We start from the raw sequence: 6,581 nt of genomic DNA on the forward strand, positions 1-6,581 counted from the left end.
CTTGAGTGAAGAGTAAATGAAATGAAATGCAAGTTTTTCTTATGCTTTGGAGAATGCCTTTATGCAATGATAGAGGGCATGATTATAACTGGGGATACAGAGATTAGTTTTTAATGGAGATTTGTTTGAGATATGGAGAATATTTTGAAATGGTGGTGACTGGTGATGTGTTATTGGTGCTGCTAAATGGTGATGATACCGGGGAGTGGTAATGGTGGTGATATTGGAGTTGTGGGGATGTGGCAATGGGGATGAATAATGGGGAATGGCAATGTTAAAGCCTTACTGGAGATATTTGACGGAGATATTTACGGGAGAACTACTGTGGAGAATTATTATTATGGGGGGATATTTAAGTGGAATTATTATGGAGGATTATCATCATTACTGGAGATATTTATGGGGATTCTATAGGAGTCATGGTGGTAATAATTTTTGGGAAATGTGTCAATGATTTATGGGTGATGATATCAATTTCTGGTGAATTTTGGTGAATTTGATGATAGCAATTTTGGGGATACTACTGATAATTGGGGATTCTGGTACTTAATACTGGTGAATGGGCGAGTACTGATATTGGTGATATTGGTGTTATTTTTTCTGATACTAACATGAGTGTTGTAATGAATATTAAGGGCGGTGATGTTTTGTGAATATGGGAGGAACTAACTATAAATATAGTTGTCTTTTTTTCGTTTTTTTATGAGTTCAGGAGATAATTGCTTGAAGACTACGTGAGGTACAGATGTTACAGGTATCACGGGAATAGTCAACAGTGCCATTAGTTTTTCTTTTTCCCTTTTTTTGGACGTTAGCCATCGCTGACGTAAGTTTTTTTTATCATGGGCGAATTTGAATTTATTTTTCTCTCTGAACAGTTTGTGTGAATTTTGAATATTTCAGTTCGTGATTTGGAGTCATTGTTTGGGAGTGTGTTTATAATTTCAGCTGTTTGATGCTGCAGAGAGATTTAGGTGAGAATTTTTGCCTTTTTGCATGTTTACATAATGGCACTACATTTTTTTCTGGATATTTGTGTTCCGGAAATTGTTGGCCTCTTGCACAATTGTGTTTGTAGCAACTTTGCCAGAGATAGGAAACTTTCTTTAGTTTCTATTGGCCAGTGCCGTAGTGAATGTGGGGAAATCTTTGCTTAGACACTTTGGATTTGGAGTTTTGTTGTAATGAGTTATGGCACATTGGTGATTTTTTCTAGAATTTTCTGGGCAATTTTTTTTGCCAAGTTTTTGCCCTTTCTCAGCAGTTATGCTAAACAGAGAGTATATTTCTAATGCAACATTGAGCTCCTTAGAGATGCTTTTCAGGGTTATTTTACTGGAGAATTGGAGATATAATATTTTGAGCCATGTGATATTTTATTTTGCTGGAAATAGTCCATAGTTTAGGCCTATGGTGGTGAGAGCTATGTTTAATTCAATTATTTTTGCAGTCATTTTTGTTGCAAATAGAAACCTTTATGAGGAGATATGAAGCAATATTTTGAGTAAACAGCTAGATGCTTTGAGTGCATTTTTCGGGGACAGAGTTTCATTTTTTGACGACTCTGCTTGGACATATAATTTTTTTTTTTTTTGAGACTTGTTTTTATTCCACATGGGGTTATTGGTGTAATGCAGGTGTTATGAACTCCTTTTTGGGTTATGGTGCAGACTTTTAGTGCGCAACTCAACTTACACAGTGAAGACAAAAATACTCAGTAGGTAATGGTCAACAGGAACAAACACCAGAGAAAACTCAACAATATTTATTAAACAAAAGAGCACTTAAATCAACCTTGTTGACCAAAGGACATATACAAGTCCTTTAAAATCCCGTGGGATTTCCCAGCATCTAAAATAATCTAAGCCCTAAGACAGAAATAATATTAAGGAGAAACATCAATACGAATAATAAAAAATGTACCATACACTAGCTGGCCAGACCAAAACCAAAATAAATATATATCCTATTACTATAAGAGGAGGATAGAAGGTAAAGAACAACAGTAAGGAAAAACACATAATCTCCTACCTATCCATTACAAACTAAAACAAATTATTAAATATCAAAGCCCAGTAAAGCATAATGACCCATAGGGTCTGAGTACCACAAACTTATATATATAAAAATTTACATAAAAAAAACAAAATGCAAACTTCCTCACACCAAGAAGCGGAAACCATGATTCAAAATAATTTAAATCTCCTTAGGACTCTGCAGACGGGGGAGGACGCAAACTCAGGTAAACACAGGTGAGTGGGAGTTGGAAGCAATCCTGCCCACCAACACAAGGAGAAACGCCTACCTGGTATATGCCTCCCTACTTGACACCTCACGAGCCTATTCGCTCCCAAAAGCAGCTAAAAGGGCGTCCAAACGGAATGGCAGTAGCAAGGCAAAAATCTCCAGTGGGTACCGGGACAAGGCTACGGCACCACACACCTTAGGAAAAATTTCCCACTAAGGCCTTACAGTAGTAAAGTCGCAGGTGACTAACAACTGCGATCCACGTGCGGGCGGGTAACTCCATGTCGCAGGTGACAGAAGAGTACCTGCGAAGGACTGCCAATTCCGTCAAAGTAAAGATGATTCTCCAAGGCGCCAGCTGCAGTCTCAAGGGGAAGCAAAGTATGGCCCGAACTAACTCGGTCAGAGCGCTGACCTCCAGACATCAGCCTCACCCCAAAGGCGTTCGTCAATACTCGAAAAATGAACAAAAGACAACAATCCTTAGTACGATAGTTAAAAAAAATAAACAAGCAGGGAGGAGGTGCGAAACTATCACCAAACACTTCACTTGACACTTAAGATATACATAACAAAATCTTTAATAGTAATATCCTTAAAATTAGGACAAGGCTGATTCAAATGTATTTTAATAAAATAATTTATGTTAACCTGATGGGAGGGAATTATTTATGTTACCTGGGTGGTATTATTATTAACATGGTGATATATGGGAATGGCACTAATCTTTGATGATGACTTTTTTTTAAGGTTATGATTTATTTCCAGGGGTTTTACAAGCCAAAAGAGAGTGGGTACTGGGGTTCTTTTGGGTGTGGTGGATCTTAAGAGGCGAGTGGCATTACGGCGTTGCAGTTTTATGAGTCCTTATGGAGATGTCGCATTTTTTATATTCACAAGTGGGTTATTTTTGGCAGTATATAATTATGGAATTGCGGTTTACTGTAGTTTATATCCCGAAAAGGTGATAATTTGTTTTATATAAGTGAGCAATATCATGGTGTTATGTCTTTGAAGACAATTTTTGAGGCTTTTTGGAGAATACTGGTGTCAGTATAGAATTTTTTTGGAGAATCATGGGTTTTCCGAAGTTGCAAGTCTGACTAGACATTTCTATACTGCAGTTCGAGCACCTGACGTGTTCACAGGTGGATTTTTGCTGATAATGCCGTGATGAGTCCGGTTGCTGACTCTTTTCCTTCAGTGTTGATTACTTAGAGTTTTGCACTATTCTTGGAGATGCTGATTTTGGCATTTCATGGAGATAAACTTCGTAAGGGGGTTGTTTCCGGTCATTTCCGATCAATGAAATTGTTGTGATGACAAATTCCGTAATGATAAATATTGCATTCATGAGGGAGACGCCGGGTTATGTATATTATATGTATTGTGTGATGGGGGAAAGTTCACATATTATTGTTGTTGTTATTTTTTTTATTATTTTTTCTTTTTCTACTACATTTGTCGTAATTGGGCATTTCTGTTTTGGACGGGAGATATGATTTGTTGGGGTATGTGAATTAGGTGAAATGGGTATTTGGCATTGTCTTCCATGGAGATTAATAATGTGAGCAGTAAAGGGGTTTTGCTGTTAGACAGTAAAGAGATTTTGTTGAATTTGTGGATTCCTGTAATATCAGAGCTTAAAAAAACAGTTTTGGTGATAATTGGGGCTGGGTTTGTTAAGCTTTTTTTTCTTGTGAGAATTTGAGTTTGAAATGTGAGAACAGAAGTCCGTAGAGTGTCTGTGAGTTCTGGAGTTTGTGTGCTGACTTGTGTGAATTTGGTGAGCTTTTTTGTTGTTGTTATTGGAGAATTAGGTTGGAGAATTTGATGTTTTCTTTACAGGGTTATGATAATGACTTATGATTTAGCGATCCTATGGAGTTCCTTCACGAGTTGAAGTTAGAAATTAGTTCACTGCTCATATTAAATGGGGTTAATGAGAAGACGTTCAGTTAGCATTTTTGGAATTTTCTGAGGTCATTATTTGACAGAAGTATGTCTGGGGTTAATTTTCTTTAATTGACCTATGACAAGACTGACATACTGCAACACCATAAACATCGTTCCCCAACGCTAGCAAGACACCCCTCAGCAATTGCAGAGATGTTTCTGATGTTTGGCCACATGCGAGAATTTCTATGCGTCTGCGGGGTTCTACAGCTCTTTTGGACTACGGGAGTCATCAGTTGTCTTCCGCAGGGAGAAGTTTCACCTTTCTACAGTGTGTTTCATGTGTCTGTACAGCTGCAGACTACACATACACGGGAGTGTGAGAAAGTTCAAGATGAGGAGATATTTTCAACTGTTATTATGGCCCATATGCAAGCTGTTCGAAATGGTGTATGATTGACGTACTGCCAGAGACGTGCAGTTATTTTTTTTATCATAGTGTCTAATGAGCTGGCCAATGTGTTTTTTTTTTATATGTATGAGCTGTTTTGTGTGAGCTGTGGCTAGGCTGGTGCTAGCTATAGAGGTGGCCGAGCAATCTGTTACATAGAGGGGGATTTGCTATGATATATTTTAAATAATATATGTGATATGCTATGACGTTTCTTAGAATGTAGAGAATCAGCAATTTAACTTCCCTAGAGACAGTGTCCGTGCGACAAGTCCTAGGAATGCTAACGCATCTTTTTTGAGGTGGTGTGATCAAGTTTGCTGTCTTAGCAAATCAGTGCCTCGTCCTGTCGCTATGAGAGCTTGATGTAGAGGTGACTTTGAAACTGGTCTCAAGCAGTTTATGGGCGTGAACATTGAGTGTGAGTTTGTATGTGCGTGCTTTTCCCCCTACATATTATGAGAATGTAGGCTTATCATGAAGGGGAGAATATTACGAAGAGGAGGCAGAGCCAGGATGGCTTCTGCCAAAGTGTTTGTTGATAAGTGATAACGCAACTGTGCTGAAATGGGTAAGCCTTTTCTTATTTGGCCAAAGTGTGGCTGGATTGTATTTGAGTATTCAGGGATGTTCTGTTTATATGATCTTTGATTATGCTCTTATGCTTACCGAGTGTTCTCCTGTCTTCTAACAGGCGATTCTGGAAGAGGGGAATAGTTCTGGAGAAGAGTGGGATTATTATGGAGAAACGGGAGCTGACTTGATTACTATTGTCGGGAATTTTCTCGACTTTTATTATATGATTCGTGCCCGGATGTTCTGGGCAGATGACAAGGCCTTGAGGAGGCGCGCACTCTAAAACTCTTAGGGTGAGATACAATAAAATTTGGTCAACATAACAGTTTTATTACGAAAAATAAACATTTAAATACATTAACAGAACACCGAAATTAAAGTTCCTAGCAGAATTCCACAGTACACACAGTTTCGTACTGCTTTTACCAATTTAATACAAATACTTGAAAATTCTCATGGCCTTTGTATGTTGCAGCACATAGGATCTTTGATGTCACGTCCTTGTAAAGCACCAAGTCCACAACTGGACGAAAAATCTGCACAATGCGAGACCCATTGACTCAATGTCACAAACAAATAACTTTCTTGCACTGGCAGCTTTCTTTTGCTGCATAAATCGAGTCTCTCATCGCGGGGATGGCACATATATACGTGGATAAAGTTAACTTACTGTTAAGACGGAATTCGACCTAGCATGGCGACGGCTGGGAGTCGGAGAATTGAGAGACACACAAATTTTTACGGTACTTACACGGATCAGGTTCTGGGCAGGAATGATGCGTCACTTCGCCCTTCTTCAAAGGAAACTTACGCTTTCCCGCATGAACTACAGAATCATTGTAATTCAGGAGGAAATCATCGATTATTTCGACATTACGTATATTACTAAATCTATTTTATTCTTGAATGTGAAATAGGACTGTTATGTTATTATTTAAGATCAATGAATTAACTTAAAGTTCTGGCTGAAGGCCGTAATCTGCAAATTCTTTAATGACTATGGAGTCCTTGGCTCCAAATCTATACATAGATAATTTATCTCTTACTAGTGATCAGCGAATTATATTTATTAACGAAAATTCATAATGTCTTCTTTTCTATGAGACGCGCTCCTTCCCCGCCATGCATTTAGGAAATGGGTCATAAACTGTCGTGTATTGGACAGCTTTCTGTTCAATGAATCGCCCGCGAGATCCCTCAGTCTTGCCCCAATTTAACGCAACACTTATGAAGTTAAATGGCGGGGATTTCGAATGATCATTTTCAAATCACGACAACTATGGTGTGCTGACTATATTGACTGTGCCTAGTGTTATGGCTAAACTAATGTTGGTGTTTGATTAATTACCGCGGGTTATCTGAGTTATTTGAGCTACTGAGTTTAACATTTCATTTAATCATTCTGTTAAGA

This window comes from Macrobrachium nipponense, chromosome 4, assembly GCF_015104395.2.
Source record: "Macrobrachium nipponense isolate FS-2020 chromosome 4, ASM1510439v2, whole genome shotgun sequence".
NCBI classification, from domain to species: Eukaryota; Metazoa; Arthropoda; class Malacostraca; order Decapoda; family Palaemonidae; genus Macrobrachium; species Macrobrachium nipponense.